The sequence below is a fragment of the Rhinoderma darwinii genome, chromosome 4, assembly GCF_050947455.1.
Source record: "Rhinoderma darwinii isolate aRhiDar2 chromosome 4, aRhiDar2.hap1, whole genome shotgun sequence".
NCBI classification, from domain to species: domain Eukaryota; kingdom Metazoa; phylum Chordata; class Amphibia; order Anura; family Rhinodermatidae; genus Rhinoderma; species Rhinoderma darwinii.
Window position 1 is genome coordinate 100,355,915 of NC_134690.1, and position 23,021 is coordinate 100,378,935.

A 23,021-nucleotide genomic window follows, 5' to 3' on the forward strand; every position below is an offset into this window, starting at 1 on the left:
TACCTAAATAACCACATTCAGTACTAATAGTCATAAATATGAATACATTTAAAGTATGTCTGAAAGAAACTGTTTTCACATTAGCAAATTTTGAGTACTGTGGTTTGGTGTTTTATAAAAAAAAAAAAAGAGAGAGATGTTCTGTCAACTCTCCTGACATGTCTGTTTTAGTAGATAATTGTATTCCCCATGAAATTACAATTTCGGAGCAAATTTTATTAGAACTCTGCGTTGTGCTGTTTCTCTGCTATTCCTCCTAGAAATGTATGAGTAAATGGACTACTGGGAGTTATCTGTTGGGGGTTGTCCTTACACAGTCTGACACTGTCCAATCATTGCTTGTAGAAGAAAAAGAGGGTGGATCCAGCGCTGTGGTTGTTAAAAAGAAACTATTTCTAAGTTTTAATTATATCCATTAAAATTAGGATCGGTGGCAACGTAATGATGATGTCCTGGAATGCTGAGAGTGTGGAAATAAAGGTAGGTAGCCTACGCGTTTCGAAAGCTGCCTGCGTTCTTATTCATGGCTTGAGGTGTGGTTACCGACTGTGAATGCTGTGTTTAAATGTCCCGGCTAACGTGTTTTTTTGTTGATTGCGTTTCAGGAACAATCAATGATGGAAAGCAAACTTTGGTTCGTTGAAACCTGCTGACATCCTGTCTCTGGGCTTGGATTACTTCGTAATGGTAAGTATTGTGGTTTATTTATGTTTGAGAGAAAATCGTGATGTTTTTTTAAAAATGTGCGTTCTTTTTGTTTCTTGTTTTAATAACTGTTAGAATTGTTTTTTGTTCCAATTATGAGGTCTGGTTGACACTTAGGGTATGTTCACACGGCCTATTTACGGACGTAAATCGGGCGTTTTTGCCCCGAATTACGCCCGAAAATAGCGCCTCAATAGCGCTGACAAACATCTGCCCATTGAAAGCAATGGGCAGACGTTTGTCTGTTCACACGAGGCGTATATTTACGCGCCGCTGTCAAATGACGGCGCGTAAATAGACGCCCGCGTAGAAGAAGTGACCTGTCACTTCTTTGGCCGTAATTGGAGCCGCTATTCATTGACTCCAATGAATAGCAGCGCTAATTACGGCCGTAGTTGACGCGGCGTTCAAGCGCCTGCACATGCCGGTACGGCTGAAATTACGGGGATGTTTTCAGGCTGAAACATCCCCGTAATTTCAGCCGTTACGGACCCCCGCCGTGTGAACATACCCTTAGGGTATGTTCACACGCTGAGAGGCAGTTACGTGTGAAAAGACAGACTGTTAACAGCTGCCTCGTTTCACACGTAAAAGCTCCTCCTCGTAATTTACGAGGCGTCTGTGACGCTAGTAAACCTTGAGCCGTGCTTCATTGATTTCAATGAAGAACGGCTCAAATTACGTGGCAAAGAAGTGTCCTGCACTTCTTTGCCGAGGCAGTAAATTTACGGGTCGTCGTTTGACAGCTGTCAAACGACGACTCGTAAATAACAGGTCGTCTGCACAGTACGTCGGCAAACCCATTCAAATGAATGGGCAGATGTTTGCCGACGTATTGTAGCCCTATTTTCAGACGTAAAACGAGGCATAATACGCCTCGTATACGTCTGAAATTTGGCCGTGTGAACATACCCTTAGGATGTTTTTTATCGGGATATTGGTATTGTCGGTAATGGCAAGTAAATCGCATTGGGTCAGTGTCATGTGTATGGTGACTAAGTAAAGATTGAGAAAATTACTCTTTAATGTTTAGGAAAATGTGTGAGGAGAGGCTAAAAAGCATATATACCTATGGATTTGGGTATGTATTGCTGGTTAAAAATAAATTACATTTTTTGTTTAGGGTTGTGGTTGTCTTGAAGAAACCTTTTGATACAATATAATATTTAATTGTATTAAGTATTGATAATTTCTATTTGTGTATTTCTGTTATGAGCAAACATATTCTATGCATTTATTGTTGTGTACAAAACTTGTTAATATTTTTTGTATTATGGCAAATTAGTAAACAGCATCTGGGCACTGTTGAATGGAAAAAAGTGACTGATTTTCAATGTTTATTTGTATAGAAATATACTAGAAATATGTGGATGCAGACTTGTATATTAATATAAGGACTTGTTGTAGAAGTGAAGCTGTCCAATCATTGCTCACAGTGCCAGTCTATGTAGAAACATGCCCCTTTGACAGCCGTGAATGATAATACCTAGTTATAAATCTATTCATAAATTTCTAGGAGGAATAACAGAGGAACTGCACAACGCACAGTTTTAAGAAAATATGTCCCAGAATTGTCATTTCAAGGAGTATACAAGTATTTACTAAACTAGACATGTTAGGAGAGGTGACAGGTCCTCTTTAAGGGGGTTTCCTCACATCCCCATTTAAATAGAAGCCGACCTTTAATTCAGATGATTTTCGTGGGCCTGGCCTCCCTGGTGATCAGCTATTTTTTTCCAATTCAAAATTTTTATTGGTTTTAATACAAACATTTACAGAAACATTCAGAGAAAATGTGGTCTCAATAAAAAAACACAACAAATAGGGTACAGCCCAAACAGAAGGGTAAGCATCACAACCCATGAAGAGCACACAGTACGCCAACCTTCTGAGTAGCAAAAACACAAGGAGCCAATAATGGTACGGATCTTCGGGTAAGTAGTTTGGGGTATAAAGCCGTTATCAATTAAGAAAAATCCATAGGACCGCTGAAGCCAGGTACACAAAAACCGGAGACGAAACAAAGTCACCGCTGGAGAGGATTGTAGATGAGAGAAAAATAACTTTTTTTGTGAAAAATTAAAAAAAGTTAAAAATATTAAAATTAATTAATGTTCACAACTTTTTAAAATTTTTCACAAAAAAAGTTATTTTTCCCTCATCTACAACCTTCTGAGTAAGATCAGCTATTTTAAGGGGTGGAAGACACATCTGTCCAGACATTTCCCCTGCAGTGGCTGCTGCAGAGGAAATAAAGTATTACATGGTGTCCATTCAAAAACTTGGCCGACCATGCAATAGATGGGGGTCCACTGTGTCTGCCAGAGTGGCTCATAGAGGGTGGTCCTAAGCAGAGAATTATTATAAAAAGATTTTCCAACATATTGGAAAAAAATTAACCAAATTATTGGAAAATCTCCTTGCAAGCAAGTGACTTTTCCTTTCAATTATTGCACAGGCAGTAACTGAACAATTGAAGAGACATGCCCAACCTTACAAAGGCAAAGGCTATACTGCGGGGGATGTAAAGACATAATAATACAGTAATATTAAATTTTACTAATATTGCTATGTCGATGCATCCCCCGCAGTACACCTTTTGTGTGTGTGTGTATGTATGACAAACAGCACTGCCCATCTTAGCCTGCAGGTGGCATCTAAAAGGCTTAATAAAAAAGGGTAGCTCCAACACTCAATCTAAACATTAAATATTGAACCAGAAGGAGCTCTCACAGCTATGGCATTATACTTCTGAGAATCTTTTTTTGTATACTGGCACGATTAATTTGGCAAACTAATTTCCCTCGACTCTATCCGCACTGAACGTTTTGACAGGCTGCCCTTGGGCTTGAGACCAGCTTGTTTTAAAAGGAATGATGCTGAGTGATCTCTCATTTTCACATGCACCCATTACTGGCCTCAGACTTTTACTGTGAAGAACAAGCTGATGTGTTAAGACAGGGAAGAGGGCTGTGGTGATAGTTTCCCACTCACAGCTGCCATTTATCACAGCTCTGATCAGAATATGAGCATGTTATAGGCTGATAATAAGTAAGCATCTTCCAGAATGATAGGGGAAGGTCAGATTGTGCGTTCTATAACCAACGCCTTGTTACGCAGGTACTTGAAAGCCTCCATTAGACTCCCTCTTTAGCTAACAAATTAGTTTTTTTCAAACTTGATCAGAAGGCTACGTAGGCTTCTAGCGCCTGCAAGATATAAAACTTTTATAATGGATTATTCTGCAGCAATGTAACAAACCAAATCTATCAGTATAACTGGCAAAATTACATTTAGTTCACAGGTGGGGTAATGCACAAATAGTGGGGACCAAATTGGTGGATGTTTATAACAACATCAGTAACTAGATATTGAATTATTATGGTGCACAGAGGACAGAAACTTAGTACTCCAGAACAGATAATATACAGAAAACAGGTCAGTCATATGTGGCATTTATATATCTTTATACAGTATATAAATCATAAAGAGCATGGTGGCTCAGTGGTCAGCATTGTTGTCTTGCAGAACTGGAGTCCTGGATTAGAATCTGACCAATGCCAACCTATGCATGGAGTTTGTGTGTTCTCCCTGTGTTTCTGTGGGTTTCCTCCGGGTACTCTAGTTTTCTCCCACACTCCAAAAAACATACACAAAGGAAATTTAGACTGTGAGTCCCACTGGGGATAATGATCGAGGTCAACTTCTGTACAGCGCTGCAGAATATGTTGGCATTATATAAGCTAGGTTGTACATACCCATAACCGATGTCATCATCTTGTCATTACGCTGCATATCACCATACGGTGGAAAATTAGGGCTAGACTGAACATGGTCAGATGTTTTTGCAATTGTGACATCTGACTATTTACCACAGGAAAACATAGCATTTTTGGCACATGTTGCGGTAATGACACAATTTTACTATGTCCTGTGGATGAGACTGTGCAGTCTTATAAATATGGCACATAAAGCTCCTTTCTGCCCACTTGTAGTCTCATATGTTAATATAAGAAATATTGATATGATGAATCCTTAACTGCTAGTGTAGTATCATGCCTATATATTACCCAGCATAGCCTGATATGATTAAAGGGGTTTTTCAGTCCCATAAAATTGATGGCCTAGCCTTAGGATAGGCCATCAATATGTGATCAGTCGGTGTCTGACTACTGGCACCATCACTGATCAGCTGTTTTGAAGTGGCTGCAGGGCTTGTACGCTTCACTTTTATTCCTTACCGGCTTGTACTGTGAATCGCCTACACACTTGTAGCGGAGGTTCACAGTATTACAGCCTTTTCCCACTCACTTGAATGCTGTAATACTGTGAACCGCCTAGACTTGAAGTTGAATACACTTGTTAACTGATATCGTACACTGTTGACAAAGGTCCGAAATGTCCAGTATAATTGTTACGGTACATCAATGTTCTCACTTCGCCTTTATTTCCACTGCTCATACTGTGAATCATCAACACACTTGTAGCATTCTCCCATTCAGTTCAATGGGAGAAGGCCATAATATTGTGAACCGCCGCTACAAGTGTGTCAGTGATTCATAGTGTGAGCAGTAGAAATGAAGGGGAAGCAGCGCTCGTACGAACGCAGCCGCTTCTTTAAAAAAGCTGATCGGCGGGGTGCCGGAAGCCGGACCCCAACCAATCACATATTGATAGCCTATCCTGAGGATAAGTAGGCCCTCAATTTTATGGGCCTGGAAAACCCCTTTAATGACTCTTGATTACTTTTTTTTTAAGAATTCATCCCATTCAAGGTTCACAATTTTCTCTCTTAAAGCCAGGAGTATAGCTAAAGTGGATGAAGGTAGCAGTTGCACCCGGGCCCTGGTGCCTGAGTAGGCCCGAAGGGCCCTGTGCTATATAAGAAGATCCCAGTATTTTAAATAGCACCTAGTAGCTAGGGGCCCCTATTACAGGTTTCTCATTTGGGGTCTCTCACCTGTTTCCTCTGTCTGTAATGCCTGACCCAATCTTTCATCTACACACAGAGGTAGCCCATAACTCACAATCTTTCTTGTTTCCTCCTTATCTTGCTTGTGTTATCTAAATCTAGTTAAATCTGTGTAGTATTTGAGATCTAGACCATTGAACAATAGGTAGAACTTTTTATGACCACGTCCAAACAGCTACTGTATATGCCGAATCAAATGGTGGTCACCTGGGCAGGAAGTCAAGTGGTTGCTAGGTAACCTGAGCTCCCACAACCTGCAGAATATACTAATGGCGAGTCATCAAGAAGAGAAATAGCGATAGCTTCTGCAAAGGTATATATAAGTAACTATGTGTATGAAGTGTATGACGACCACATGACTTGTGAGCTAACGTGATGGCTGGGCTGTGAGACACGGTTCAATTTGTTAATTGGTCTTCCTGAAAGTCCGAGGCTAAATTAACCTATCACAGTACAAAGAAGTATAAACACTACAAGTATGTAAGTCACTGTGACATAAAAAAGAAGTTATTGTTATATAAAATAAAGAAACACTGTACCAAAGATGTTTATTTTACAAGAAGCGCAAGACACCTTACATCCTATTCACTTAAGTAAGCAATGAAATGTCTCCTGGCGCCAGAACCTGTCTTGTGTACCAACACTACTTAGAAAATATGGGCCAAAACACTGCTCCTATTACAAAGGTCTGCACGTGTATGTTGGAAGCATGCCGACGGGCCTTTCTTCTTCTGCCAGTGCTGTTTAGCTAATGTAATCACAGTTTGGGCACAGGAAGCTGCAGCCATTTTTCAGAAATACTACACTGCCTCTGTATTTGTCTGGCTCCAGAATAAGCAGACTATGAAATACTGTACTGTTTGCCTCTTGTTTGGTTTATGAAAAGCTTCCTCAGTGCATCAAATACCTGCTCAGGTAAAAGGCGGAATTATATCAATTGTGAATTGAGCAGCCCAGTAGGTAACACAATAATGGGTCATGTCAGTCCATTCTGTAGAGAATGCTCTCGTCTGTTTTTTATCCCTGAAAATTCTTTTAGTCTTTTTTTTTTTTTTTATAGTTTCCAAGATTGCTGTGAACACCATGTTGTGTTTTGCACGGATGCCTAGGCCTCACCATTGGTCATCGTACATGCCAAAATCTTTTAAAATTACAGTTTATATAAATATTTGTCTCCTTAACCAAGTAGAATATATATTTTAAAAAAAGGACAAAAAAGTCGTTCATGTGGCTAAACCAGAGATTGGGGCAACCATACAAAGGCCTGTGCAGCATATAATAATCTCTGTCTAAACTAACAAGTAGGGGGCACCTCACAATTTTAGAGGCACTGGTATATAACAAAAACTTGGTACAGGTGTGTTTTCTGCACCTTCGACTGCCTTAATGGGCTTCCTGTAACCCCCGTATTTTTACGAATGCACCATAAATGTCTATAGTGGAACACCCCTTGCCTTTTAGAATACTAATCAATAAAAATGTATATTATATTCTCTTGGAAGTTTTACATGACATCTCATTAAGAAGTTTTTTGGGAAATTGCAATGAGTGCTGTGAGCTTTACAGTTGAAGGAAGATCAGGATTGGATTGTTACTTGGTATATGCTTTCCTCTAATGACCCATCAGCTAGATGATATGTGACAGCCTATTAGTTATTTTGCTATAATCAGCATTGGAGCAGAGTGGATATAATGGCTACTTTGAGGAAGCCAAATTTAGGAAAAGAAGTCAGGACGGTTATTATGCAGCTTTGGCTGGAGACTACCATCATCATACGATATATGAGAAAAGCAATAATGTCGTAGTATAATGCATAGACTGACATAGTAGTTGACATACATATAAATAGCTCTACGGTACAAGCTCTCAGTGAGGAGTACACCTAAATGAAGGTATAATGCCATTTCCAGCAGTGAATGAGTGATGGGCATATAACAGAACTTGTGACTTGTTTGCAAACTACTCCTGAGCGATGTGTCCTCTCTTGAGGCTGGCAGCTATTTTACAGAGATTACTGGAATGAAGTCTCCAGACAGGATACCCGCACCACCGTCCTCGCAGAGCTGATTCATCCTGTCGCCTCCCTGCGCTTGCAGAAGGGAAGGATAAAGTCAAAGATTCGTGCAATGCTGGAATGATGTGTCTTTCATTTTTCTGCTCATAAAAAATGCATTTTCCTCTTTGAGTCTTTTGTCTCTTAGGCAGAAATGCTCCCTTCTTTTTTTTTTTTTATCAAACTTGTACCAGTCATTGCTTATTTATATGTCACTATTTGTGTAATTATCAATTTACATGACAAACTGTGTTATTAATTTGATCGTCACAATTGATCTTAGTGTGTCCTAGCTACTTAATTGGATTAATGGAAATTGTCTTCTCACATTTAACTCGTAAGAGCTGGTATACATGGCTATATGTCAGGTCTGTGTCGCTTTCAGGGGTGTTGGTAGATTGTAAAGATACCTGAGACACCAAGGTACTCCACTGGTGGAGTAGGAGGACGTTGGTTAAAATAAATGTGATGCTCATTGGCGCCGAGAGATCTGGGGCACTGGGCAAAAGTGGCACATTCCTCTGGTGCAAGCAATGACACTTTTTTTTACATGGGCAGATATGAATCCCAGCTGAAGGGAATAAGGATCCATTCTCATGTTTAAAAAAAAATATACTATGAAACTCAGATAAGTCCAAGACTCCAGATATGCAAGAACACTGCACTGGTTATAGAGATCCTCAAGTTATATAAACTTACACTTATTCACACGAACGTTGAATATGTCCGTGTGACGGCCGTTAAAACAACGTCAGTTACACAGACACATGTATTTCAATGGGGCTGCACACAGGGCCGTTATTTCAACGGACGATGTGAAGGGTTTGTTGAAAAATAGAACATGTCCTATTTTATTCAGTTTTCATGGGCCCCTCCATAGACTCAAGTTTCCCCACGTTCGTGTGAATAAGCCCTTAGGCCTTGTTCACACTGCAAAATTTTCATGCTGATTCCAATTCATTTTTCATATCGGAATCAGCGTGAAGGACGCTTGTAAACAGCCTTCCATTGTCTTTAAAGGGAAACCATTCCTTTGTTCATCCGGGCAGAATTTTTAGCGGGCGGAATTGCAAAAATCACGCAAAACCACGGCAAAAATCTAAGTGTCAGCCTCGGATTTATGCTGCAGTATTTGGGATAATACCACGTTGGGTTTTTCCTTAGGAAAAATTTCTTGTGTGACCATAGCCTTAGGCCTCATTCACACGAGCATATCTGATTCACGCACGTGAAAAGGGTTCATGTGTGCTGGTTTATGCATCAGTGTGCTTTGCGAGGTGCATGTGTTATTCACGCACTCGCAAAGCACATCTTTTTTTTTGTAAATTATTTTCAACTGAATTGATGGGCAGTCACGCACACGCAAGTGCATCCGTGTGCGGTGCGTGGTTTTCACGCACCCATTGACCTCAATGGGCGCGTAGGTGCGTGATAACGCACCAATATAGGACATGCAGTGAGTTTCACGCAGCGGACTCTCGCTGTGTGAAAAATCATGCATGTGTGAATGGCCCCATATAAATCAATGGGTCCTTGTGCTGTGCGTTGTTTCATGTGAATGGGGCCTTAGGGCTCCATGTGCTTTTCTTTGTCTTTTTGCAGTTTTATATTTTCTCATCTCCCCATATTGAACATACTGTCCTCTCTGCGGGCCAGGGTGAGTTGAACAGGTTGATATATAATTCATTAGGAAATGTTAAAGGGGGTGGGGTAATAGCGGGATTCACTGGTTAGCACTTCCCTTTACAGGAATCGTATCAGTAATTTCTTAATTTAAAACCCTCCTCACTGGGTGGTCCTAATCATTGAGCAGGGCCACCTACTGGACTCGTAAACTCCCAGTAAAGAGGGATTTAAATTAATGAATTACAAGTTACACGGAATCTTTTCCCACAAAACTACTATATATTTTAGTTTACTTAGCTTCTCCCTGTCTATACCATGATGCCTGTGGATTTGACATATGTTCAACCGGACAGATTCAATTTAAAGTTTTTTAGTAACACATAATCATAACCCCACATGAAGTGTAATTTCACCTTTGTTGAACGAGCACATGTATTGATTAAACGTATTACAATAATGCATATAGCTGGGGATGTGGAAATCCCCTGATTATATATATATATATATATATATATATATATATATACACATATATATAGAAAAAAGCAGAGGATTGGAGCAGCACTGTGAACAAATGCCTGACTAGGCTGGTGCAAAGCTTCAAGAATAAAGGAGTGACCTCTCCTTATGTGTTAGATATCCAAAAAAGAGAACGTGAAGCAGCACTCAAATAAAGTGACTTGAAAATGCCTTCATAGAGGAGGTGAAACGTTGTGGTTCCATGTTGGATGAATAAATTCACTTTATTTGAATGCTGCTTCACGTTCTCTTTTTTGGATATACATATATATATATTATAGCAGCACTGGTCACAGAAATTGGGTGCAGTTTTACACCTTATCTATGGAACAATGCACTGATGTTGTCCATTTACCATTGGACGCAATTAACTATGTTTGTATGTATACTGTACATTGGTTTGTGTATATGAACTTTATGCTGTAACCTAACTACACAAAAGTCACTTCACTTAACCCCTTAACCTTCAAATGTTGTTTAGTACCACCAGTATCACCCATTATGCATGAGTCTACTTTATTGACCACTCTTGTACTGCTTGTCACATGTGCCCTATATATACCTCCACATGTACTTGTGAACACATGCTTGAGAAAGGCTCTAGGATATAGAGCCGAAATTTAGAACAGACTGCTGTAAACAGCAGCCTGTACTCTGCAGATAGATTTTCAAGACAATGACAAAGCATTTCCATTTCCATCTGTACTTATTTAGCAATGTTTCTGGAACAGGCTTAATAGTGAGTTTGTGCTCATATTACAACTACAAATGACAGTGGTATAGTTCTAATTTGACTTCTGAGTCTAATAGGACATACATTGCTATGCTTGTGTCCTTGTGTAGAGCTGTAATGAGTTTCGCCACCAGGCTAAGCACAGTGTCAGGTTAACACCACCTTTTTCTGATAGGTCAGGCAGATACTTCAGAGACTAGAAGGCAATGTCAACAACATCTCCAGTAAGAGATATATCTGACGTTCTGCAGTCACTTCACGTATAAGCCAGCTCAGTTTGTAAAGAGTGAATTTAACTATTAACGTGAGTGGATGTGACTGGGAATTTGGGAGAGATTAATTCTCTTAGTGCTTTTACTAAGTGATTTAATCAACTTTGCTGGATTTTAAGTGCGCTGGGACAACTGCCAAATCGTCTTTCTCACAGCAAGTCTTTCATGGCATTTCAGGTGATCGGCTAACCTTAAATGAGCAAATACATAATTGTCCTGTAATGTCAATATCATGTTTGAAATATCCGATTACAATAAGAATGGTTATTAAAAAAAACTGTGCCCGCAGAAACAGACACGACTCTTGAATTAAAATTGGTAATGATAGTTTGCAGACCTTTTGGATATCAAAAATATCTAAAACCCACTGTTTATAGGGGAACCCTGCCTTGCACTGTTGATGGGAAACTCTGGCTAGTACTGTTTATGAGGAAACCTTTGGCTGAAACTCTTTGAGAGAATTCTGGCTGCCATTCAGGGCCGGCGTCAGCACCCGGGAAAGGGCCGGGGTCCACTCCACTTGGGGGGGGGGCACACTCGGCCGTCGGATGCTGGCACTGCCTTCGTCACCGCATCACTGTCCATATATAAACAGTGATGTAAGAAGGAGAGGAGTCCCAGGCAGACTAAGTAGTTATTATTTTTCTATTAGGTACATATGGGGGCATTATACTGTATAGGACAGCTAAGGGGGCCATTATACTGTATGGGACAGCTATAGGGGGCATTATACTGTATGGGAGGCATTATACTGTATGGGGCAGCTATGGAGGGCATTATACTGTATGGGGCAGCTATGGGGGGTATTATATGGTATGGGGGCATTATACTGTATGGGGCAGCTATGGGGGCATTATACTGTATGGGGGCATTATACTGTATGGGGCAGCTATGGGTGGCATTATACTGTATGGGGGCATTATACTGTATGGGGCAGCTATTGGGGCATTATACTGTATGGGGAAGATATGGAGGGCATTATACTGTATGGGGGCATTACACTGTATGGGTCAGCTATGGGGGTATTATACTGTATGGGGCACCTATGGGGGACATTATATTGTATGGGGCAGCTATGGGGGCTTTATACCTATGGGGGGCATTATACTGTATGGGGCAGCTATGGGGGCATTATACTGCATGGGGAATTATACTGTATGTGGCAGCTATGGGGGGCATTATACTGTTTGGGGGCATTATACTGTATGGGGCAGCTATGGGGGCATTATACTGTGGGGGCAGATATGGGGGCATTATACTGTATGGGAGTATTATACTGTGTGTGGCAGCTATGAGTGGCACTATGCTGTGGGGAAGCTATAGGGGCATTATACTGTGGGGGCAGCTATTGGGGGCATTATACTGTGGGGGGCAGCTATGGGGGCATTACACTATGGGGGCATTATACTGTCTGGGGCCAGCTATGGGGAGCATTATTCTGTGGTGGTCAGCTATGGAGGCATTATACTGTGTGGGGGCAGCTATGGGGGCATTATACTGTGGGGGCAGCTATGGGGGGCATTATACTGTGGGGGCATTCATGGGGTCCGTCGGGCAAGGCAGCTGGGCATAGGCGTGCACAGGGGTCTGGTGGTGTTGGGAAGGGGTAGGGGGGCCCAAGTTGAATTCTTGCACCAGGGCCCATGAGAGATAGCACAAATGTTAGGAGTGGCCAAATCAACAGTTTGGTGCATTTTTGTGCAGCAAGGTTGATTGGACGTCGCTTCACAGTACAGATGGACAATGACGCAAAACATACTGTGAAAGCAACCCAGGAGTTTTTTAAGGCAAAGAAGTGGAATATTCCGCAATGGCCAAGTCAAGCACCAGATCTCAACCCGATCGAGCCTGCATTTCACTTGCTTAAGACAAAACGTAAGGCAGAAAGACCCACAAACAAGCAACAACTGAAGACCGCTGCAGTAAAGGCCGGGCAAAGTATCACAGAGGAGGAAACCCAGCGTTTGGTGATGTCCATGGGTTCCAGACTTCAGGCAGTCATTGCCTGCAAAGGATTCTCTACAAAGTATTTTAAAAAAACACATTTTATTTGTGGTAATGTTAATTTGTCCAATTACTTTTGAGCCCCTGAAATGAGGAGGCTGTGTAGAAAAATGGTATATATATATATATATATATCTGTCTGCTACTCCATTAAGCGTGCCAGGATTGCATCAGAAAGGAGCTCTGCGGAAACTCTGGTCTCATGAAATACCATTATTGCAATGTACTATAAATATCCCATAATTCCCTGCCAATCAACTGTTATTGAAAGTTACTCAGGTTAAACATTCATAATAAATGAAGGAGACAGGAAGCATGGCTACAGGGCCCAACCTTAAAAAAATTATGTATTTAGAAGAAAGTCCCCAAAAAATATTTGCCATCTACTGACTCGATGCCTTTGTATGAGATGGAACATCATATTATTTACAGCATGATGTCTAAGAAAATATCGAATTTTTCATATCAGGAAATAAAAGCAAGTAAATTGTTAATTTAGAAGACTAGACACAAAAGTGAATGGAATTAGGAACGGCTGCGGGAGCCGCCTAACTGTCTAAAAGCTGAGTATTTGTCCAGTTCTTGCTAAATGAGGCAGATGTTCTATTCAGAGCTAATTTTGGTAGGCACCGGGACTTCATTTCTCCCGCACGGTGAATAAAAGGTTTTTCCAATCTGCCAGTGCCATTTTACCATATCGTTCCATGCACATTGTTCAGCCCACCAGGCTTTTATAATATTGGCCCTGAAACAATACAAAACTGAATTTGCACAGACCATGGCAAATCCATTCAAATGTATACCCAACTATCTGCAGCCAACACAGTTAGTAAAAATGGAGCTTAGAGAATCCTGCTGAGCTAAAGATTTTGTCTCCACTGTTATTTTTCTATCTTTCAGTATTGTATTATGTATAAGGGTGTGCCATATGAGAGCATACTAACAAGACATAAAAATTTTATATATTTTAGATAAAGCTACGTTTTTGCTATGCCTGACACACAAAGTATAGGTGCCTTGAGTCAGCCTAAATTAAACGGACAATCCAGAAATAAAACACTGATAGTCTATCATAAGGATAGGCCACCAATATTTAATTAACCTCTTGTACTACCCCTGCCCCTTTACTGTTTACCCAGGCGCAGCTCATCCGTACTTCTGGCTGTGTCTGCAGTTAAGCCTCAATTAATTGAATAGGGCGGAGCTGCAGGAAAAGGCACAGCCACACATACAGAAGGCCACTCTGCTTGGGCAAACAATAAAGGGGCTGCGGGGCTCCAATGAGTAACTCAGCCCCGTATTCTAATAGTCCTGGGGGTTGGACCGTCGCCAATGAAATATTGGTGGCCTATGCTAAGGGTGGATTATCAATTTTTTAGTGCCGAAAAAAACGATAATATTTTAGAAAATTGCATAAATTCCCATTGGCTTCGCTGTTAGTCCATTACTTGGGACCAGCCTGTGGCCTCTGTCACATTAATGGGCTGCATGATGATGTAAGGTGTGTGACTGCTGTGCAACTGTACTGTGCCACCATAAAGTTAGAGTCAACTGTAAATAGGGGGAGACAGTCAGCAATCCTGAAGGTCTAAGGGGCTTTTAGAACATCAGTACATGTTCATGTTACAGGAAAGAAAAAAAGAGGGGTTGAATAAGTTCTTAGCTTTCAGACAATCGCTTTTAATTTGCCTTCTTAGGGTACGCGTAATTAACATAGTTAGAGACCTTCCCCTATAAGCTCTTTACAGCAGATGACGTAGCTGTATATTGATATCAATAGTCACCCCATCATACTTTATTTTCAGAACCAATATAGGGAAACAGAGTATACTTTGTGACTTCATAACCGATACAAGCTGACAGCAATGGTGAGACCCATCCCACCTTACCATGAACTTGGCTATGCTGGGTTCAAATGTTGCAATGGGGTTGTCCAAACAGGACATAACTGAGATATAACTGTTCTCTGTCACATAGGAGATATATAGACGTCAGGGGAATCTTAAAAGTTCCTTTATTTTAAGTCTGATTTATTTTTTTCTGCTGAACAAAGATATCAATACTGAATGTCTCCTCTTCTCTACACATTCAGCCCAGTTTTGCAATTCGAAACAAAACCAAAAGGCTTCCTACCCTGTCACAAGGTTATAAGAAGGATGTGGATTAGCAGAAACAGACAAATCTCCAGAGGCAAGGAGCATATACAGGCTGCTTTTCTGGTTTCCTCCCACAGACACACAAAAATAACATAATCAATGAATGGAGTGGCTCGGCTTGCATTATTAATGTGAATATGGCACGCAATATCTATAATTCCATTAAATGACCTCTAAGAAGAAAGTTAGTGAACAAACCCTAGGTATATAACCTCTTCGTTGCCAAAATGATCATGAGTAGTAGTCAATACCAGTGATGACATTAAGGCTTCAAAATGAAAATTAGATACAATTCCATTTTGGCTTCTGAAGATAAAATTGGCAATAAAATAAACAGCTGTGAGTCAGCCGAGCATGTATTATTCAGCGCTTCACAGACCCAAACTTGCAGTGACTTCTTTTGTGCTCTGGGTGGCCGAACACCTCCCCGGTTACTCAGCAGCTTATGCCGCCAGAAGCCCTCAGCAGCCATATGGTGTTCATTACTTTGCTGTTTCTGCACTGCTGCAATGTCATATCCCATCTAATTTGTCCCTGAATACATGAATCCTGCAAATAAAGAGAATTTGGTGCAAAGACCATTAAGGCCATGTTTCCAAAAGCGAGTACATTTCTGTCTCCTTTAAGAAAATCAAATTCCCTAAAGCTTCCCTGCAGCCCAACAGCAGATCAAAGTTGTTTTATGACTGACAACCTGCTTCACCATAGGCAGAATACGGCAGTCTCTATACTGCTGAAGGCCTCACAGAACTATAGTAGGTTTATCATTTCCCTGTTGTATCCCTGCGCTCATTAACGTGATCCCATAATAATGTGAACTAACAATTGATTCCCAGTTGTAGTATCCATAGCTGTAGGATTATTACGCATTTAAGGCTGAAAAAGTTTCTTGAATTAAATATTATTTGCTGAGCATATTTTCATTTATTTACATTAGTGAGAATATACATTATATCAAGGCAGAAGATAGCTATATATTGTGATAGAAAGGATACAATGGAAATGAAAACAATATATACGTTTTTCACGCTGAATATAGAGTTCAACTGAGTTAAGCTTATGAAGGAAACTGTGCTAGGCAGAAACTTCCAAACACCTCTTTACTAACCACAAAGTTTATCTCTTAGAGATGATTTCTCCATAAAACAGTGTATATTTCCAAAGAGAAACATAAACCAATCACTTTTATTGTAGCAGTTAACAAAAGCACCAGTTAATGCGGTAATGGTAAGTACTGATGAATAAATAATGTATCCTAGTGGTTGCAAATTGTAATTACATAAATGTGGTTGCTAATGGTGTAACGACAGGCCTGTTCAGCACACCGCTCGCAGGTGATTCTTTTAGCACCTGAACCTAATGAAGGGAAAGCAGTTGCCTTCTCTGGGTTAGTGACTGGGCATGCTTGGCCTTCTATATGAATTGAATGATATAGAAGGCCATAGATTGACGAGGCTTGTCCAGATACAAAAAGGTGAATTTGATCTGTGATGTTACATTTACCTTCCTGGCATCACAGACACAAAGCTGCCAAAAGATGATCTGACAGAAAACTTTGCTGAATTTTATCATACTAGACAGAATTTTTATAAATATTAACCAATCGGGCACCAAGGATAGAAATATTATAAAATTAAACTAGTCTGCTTGGAGCATTTTGAGGTAATATAGCGGGGAGGGGGGGGGTCTTAGGTGGAGACTCAAGAGCTTTCATTGTAATCACCGGCTGACCCACTTATTTCAATTGGACGCCACGTACTGCTACGTGTCTCCTGCATTCAGTGCTGGCATCTCAAAGAGGTAACGAATTGATGGCATGTATGGGCATTAAAGAGGCTCTGTCACCACATTATAAGTGCCCTATCTCTTACATGAGGATATTGGCGCTTTAATGTAGATGACAGCAGTGCTTTTTATTTAAAAAAAACGATCTATTTTCACCACTTTATTAGCGATTTTAGATTTATGCTAATGAGTTTCTTAATGCCCAAGTGGGCGTGTTTTTACTTTAGCCAAGTGGGTGTTGTACAGGGGAGTGTATGACGCTGACCAATCAGCGTCATGCACTCCTCTCTATTCATTTCCTCAGCACATAGGGATCCTTTTAGATCAGTATGTGCTGTCTTATACTAACACATTAACGATACTGAAGTGTTTAGACAGTGAATAGACATTCCACGAGATGTCCATTCACAATCCCTGCACTTCGTTACTGTTTCTGTGGTAGTTACAGCAGAGGAAGCGTAATCTTAAGAGATTACGGTGTAGATGACAGGTTACAACGAGATTACGCTTGCTCTGCTGTAACTACCACAGAAACAGTAACGAAGTGCAGAGATTATGAATAGACATCTCGTGGAATGTCTATTCACTGTCTAAACAACGCCCACTTGGTCTAAAGTAAAAATACGCCCACTTGGGCATCAAGAAACTCATTAGCATAAATCTAAAATCGCTAATAAAGTGGTGAAAATAGATCGTTTAAAAAAAAAAAAAAAAAAAAGCATTACTGTCACCTACATTATAGCGCCGATCTCCTTATGTAGGAGATAGGGCACTTATAATGTGGTGACAGAGCCCCTTTAATGACAGGGAACATGTAGTAATATTTTATGGAGCCCTCACCTAAAATGTGCCATTTGGTTGAACAGCCCTGGTGTACAGCATTAACATACCAGTTGCATGCATATTTTATGAAAATACCTTTTTACCTATATTTTCAGAGTTTTTATTCCACATAAGACATATTTTAAAAATTTTGTTTTGGATACTCGTAGAAGGTCCTATAGACTTCTATGGGGCAGTGTTGTTAGTATGCTCACATGTGCAGTGGTTACTGTGCAGGGAGGGGGGAGGGAGGAGGAGCTGAACTTTGTCAATCACCTATAGTCAATGGTTTGGTGCTGTGTTATTTGCGTCTAGATTTATATAAGAGATGTTACCTTTCACTGTAATCCTGCTCCCTTGAAAGCTGCAATATTCAGGATCTTTTAAAAATATATCTAGTAACTTAGAAAATTAAATAAAACACCAAAAATGTTGATGATAGATTCCCTTTCAGGTGACTTCACTTCTAAACATAAAAGCATATTTTGTACAAGCAGCTGTAGTTACTAGACCATTGCTGACCTTCACATCATGAAATCACTTCCGTCTTCTTCATATTGACATGTGTGCATAATAGATAAGGTATATAAGAAGTAGTGCTGGTTTTTCGGAGTTGCTGGTGACATTATGCAATGTCACTTAAGCCCCATTAACAATATAAAATATACAACTTAGTCAGCATTTTTTTGAAGCATCAGGAATGCCATCAATGTTAAAAATAAGGCACCACTGCCTTCTGCTAAGCAATCTCCAATCAATACACATTAACGATGTCAGATATTACACAGATCATGGATTTTATCTCTGCATACTCTGTGTAAAGTGAGAGCTAGGCATTTTGCTAGCTGTCATATAACAACAATTAAACTGAAGTGGCACCAGAAGAACCAACTTCAGAATCCCGGCATTAGTTGAACTACATTTCTCAAGACCACCAACTGACTAACCCTCCAGAAAATGTATTCTTGTTATTGATGCATTACAGCATCTTATACAAGGGTAGCAGCAGTTTAACCCAAAGAGAACAAAAATACAGAATTATGTGACCGGCATGGCCACTATTCTGGTTTTTTTACAGCTAAATAATTATATTATGCAAATGTAGTTTATTAAAACTGAGATGGCATTGTGGTTCTGAAGTAAAGATGACACAGTGGCAATTTTAAAAGGTGAGTATAAACCATACGAACATCATGAAATCACCTGTTCAGCATCATACACTACTAGCCAGGATGGAGAGCAGCACTATCAGGGCAGCTCCGGTGGACTTTTTTTTTTTAGTTAAACAATCATTATTTGAGTGATTACACATTGTTTTAATTTTTTACATTTTTTCACAAGTCAGGAAATATTATAAATTAGATTCTAATTTATAACATTTCCATGTGCTGGTCACTAGAGGGAGCAGTTCCCAAAATTGCAGCATGGCCAATGTGGTAAAGCAACCTCATTGCTTTATGCAGCAAATTTGGGGTAAATACACTCTCTCTAGTGTCCTCAGACAATCCCCCCTCCCTTCTTCTAGCTAGTGCCAGGAGAAGGAGGGGGTTGAATCTTCAAACCTCCTACACTGTGTGCCGCCATTTTCTGAGCGAATGCACAGTGTAGGAGGATTAGATACAGTGCTCAGCAGACAGAATAACACGAACATACACTAACATAATACACACATCACATACACAAACATAAATTACCTGCTCCTGCCGCCGCTGCCGCCTCCGCTCCTATTCCTTGCGCCTTTGCTTCCTTGAACATATGGCCGGAAGCCACGGCCGGAAGTCGTCATCTGACTGTCCGGCAGCAGCTTCCGGTCCACATGAAAATGGCGCCGGATTTCGCTCTGCTAACGAGCTTCGTTTTGGTTTGTGTGGGAGCGGCGCATGCGCCGCTCCAACACAGATGTCGTACGCTGTAGTGAATGGAGCGGCTCCCGTTCGCATTCACTATGGGGATGTATGTGCCGTATTCCATCTCTGTATGTGTCGTTAATCGACACATACAGAGATGAAAAAAAAATGGCAGCCCCCATAGAGAAGTAAACGTAAGAAAAAAGTAAAAAGTAGAACACAAGAACACAAATAAATAAAATTTATTTTAATATCTCACTAAAAGCAATATTATAATGAAAAACAAAATTCATGACACCTTCCCTTTAAGATGTCCATGTATTATATGAAGAGCCATTCATCTAAATAGCCGCATGCATATCCCCCAATGTAGCTGGCTGGCCGTGACGGCTCTGATCTGGAAGTGGTTTACTCTGATTAAACCACTCCTCTAAGAGGAGCTGTTTGTATTACTATGGGCTTATCCAAGTAGGTGTAAAAGACAGTAGAAAAAGTGAGGGCCGGAGCGGAGCACAGCTAAGCGGGGGACTGAACATTACTGCATTTGGGTACTGCCTACCAAGATTTATTTTCAGGTTCTTCAGAATTGTCCAGTGAAAATGTATGTACAGTATATAGTAAGAGAGATGATTTACATTGGAATGTTATTTATACTGTTTATATTTAAATAAAGAGGCGGCTCTGACGATTATTTTCCAATGCGATGCAGCATGTTTGTCTGATTTATTTGTTAAAAGGAAGAAAACAGAAAAGTTTGGATTAGTATTAGCTGGATCTACTCTTCAATATGCTAGTCAAGTAGGGAAGAAGATCTGAGTGCTGGTATGCAGGTTGTATAGCTGGGTGACTAAAGATAGTTCTCCGTAGCCTTCAAAATGGCTGACTGTTCTTGGGCTGCGTTCACATCTGCGTCAGGGCTCTGTTCCGACGGAGCTTTACATTGGAACGTAGCCCTGACTGACACAAACGGAAACCATAGGTTTCCATCACCATTGATTTCAATGGTGACGGATCCGTTGCAAATAGTGCACGAAGCCTTAGTCGGCTCAGTTATCACATTCACTATGGTGCATTCTTGTCCTGAAATAGTTTGATTCTTTTTGATTGATAGCTTTAAACATTTTAAATGAATTACTTTTTTTTGCAAGAGAGCAGTGAAAGCAATGGAAGTAAGTGTGAATCATCTTGGTGTTATAAATCTGTTTCAAAACTCAGAGGAAAAAAATAGGTACACAGCTCTACACAATATGTCTACGCTGTGCATGAAAGCGAATTAAATAATTAATAAGTTTGTACTAAAACATTAAAGTACGAGCGTGTTACTCTAAAGGGACTTGTGTATTGTCTTTCAAATACTGAAGAGGAAGGCATCAAAACTGATGCTAAGGATCCATGCTGTTCCCAGCAGCTGCTGCGGAGTTTGGCAGCGGAGCACAAAAGACCCCAAGATTGAGGAAGCCATAGGAATTGTTAATAATGCAGCTGAACAAAGGCTTAACTTGACATTTTAGACATATGCATCTGCCTGCATAAATAACAAACAGTGTTTTACTGCCATTTCAAGAGTCTAAAGCAGGACTTAAAAAAATTGGAGATAAAAACTATAAAGGGAATGCAATAGGCGCTTTGATGATGCTACGGGAAGTCGACCGGAGGGAAACATCTGGCTGTTACTTTGAATTATTGAAGTGTTTAATGCAGACCTGCTAAGATACAGAATCTTATTTACTACTTCATAGTCACACCTTCGGTTGGCAAGAATGCGATTCTGGAGGCATATTTGAAAATGATACAAAAATGCTGATGTTAAAAAATCTAGGGGGTATCCGGAGCCGACTCCAGATTTACGTAAGCACTTGGACAATAAAGTCACATTGTGCCCCTTTTTGCCTCAATTCCTTTCATCCATCCAGTATTCGATACAATTATGGCCTCAGTGATGTCATGTTTTTTGCATGTTTTTTTTTTTTTTTTTGTAAAAATGACATAAATATATTTTTATTTTATTTTTTCAAACAAAAAAATTATCCATTTTGCCATACACATTAATAAGCCTTTCATTTATATTAACTTTTATTTTGGGTTAAATGCATAAAAAAAGCAAATGTACCAATTTTATTTACTTTATTTACCAATCACCATAAATAAAAGGTTCACTGTGTTCTACAGGTTGTTACGGTTATGGGGATTCAAAAAATGTCTTTGTTATTTAATAAATTGTATTAAAAAAAAAAAAGTGGTTGTTTTATTTTTTTTTGCATATATATTTTTTAGCAACTTAACAAAATAAATTTTCACTTTTACTTTTCACCTTCTTTTCTACCTATGATGTATTGGCATATAGAGATATACATTTATATACCAGTACATTATGTCTGTGAACAAAAATGCTATTAAATTTGTAGGCAAAGAAAATCCTCCCACAGACACTAGTGCAGCCTGTGGCTCACTATTAGGGCTCGTTTACACGAGTGTGTTATACGTCCGTGCAGACAGTTGCGTGATTTTTACGCAGCATGAGTCCGCTGCGAAAAACTCACGACATGTCCTATATTTGTGCGTTGAAGTCAATGGGTGCGTGAAAATCACGCATGCCACACAGAAGCACTTCCGTGGGATGCGCATGATTCGCGCAACAGCTGTGAAAAGGATGAATGAAAACAGAAAAGCACCACATGCTTTTCTGTTTACAAACATCCAAAGGAGTGTCATAATGATGGCGGCTGCGCGAAAATCACACAGCCGCGCATCATACGTGGCTGACTCACGGAGCTGTTAAGTGCCTTTTGCGCACGCAAAACGCTGCACACGCATGTGTAAACCCGGCCTCAGTCCCTATTCACATCACATTTTTTGGCCAACGTTTGACATATATGCTAAAAAAAGCTTCTGACGAAACAGTGGAATTCGTCACCCATAGACTATTATGGGATACGTTTAACGGATACGTCATGAACTCTCATGACTATTTCATAACGTATCCGTTAAACGGATTTCATTATAGCCTATGAGTGACAGATGAAACTGTTAGGGTATGTGCACACACACTAATTACGTCCGTAATTGACGGACGTATTTCGGCCGCAAGTACCGGACCGAACACAGTGCAGGGAGCCGGGCTCCTAGCATCATACTTATGTACGATGCTAGGAGTCCCTGCCTCGCTGCAGGACAACTGTCTCGTACTGAAAACATGATTACAGTACGGGACAGTTGTCCTGCAGCGAGGCAGGGACTCCTAGCGTCGTACATAACTATGATGCTAGGAGCCCGGCTCCCTGCACTGTGTTCGGTCCGGTACTTGCAGCCGAAATACGTCCGTCAATTACGGACGTAATTAGTGTGTGTGCACATACCCTTAGGCTGGGTTCACACAGAGTTTTTTGCAGGAAGAAAATTTGCCTCAAAATTTAGTTTGGAATATTGAGGCAGATTTTGCTCTGCCTGCACGCCGATTTTTGCCTGCGGCAATTGAGCGCCGCGGGCAAAAAATGCTGCGAAATACGCTTTCTTTGCTTCCCGCTGA

The 23,021-nt window shown here is 40.4% G+C and overlaps 1 protein-coding gene and 1 long non-coding RNA gene across 3 annotated transcripts in view; one reads left to right on the forward strand and one right to left on the reverse strand.

Moving 5' to 3' along the window:
• Nucleotides 1-23,021, reverse strand: part of SPSB4 (splA/ryanodine receptor domain and SOCS box containing 4) — a 153,269-nt gene that overhangs the window by 26,702 nt on the left and 103,546 nt on the right. The window lies entirely within an intron of this gene.
• Nucleotides 1-23,021, forward strand: part of LOC142759346 (uncharacterized) — a 50,267-nt gene that overhangs the window by 1,896 nt on the left and 25,350 nt on the right. Inside the window, exons 2-3 of the long non-coding RNA XR_012883123.1 lie at nt 426-480; nt 606-687. This is a non-coding gene — a long non-coding RNA (uncharacterized LOC142759346). The remainder of the gene's footprint in view (nt 1-425; nt 481-605; nt 688-23,021) is intronic.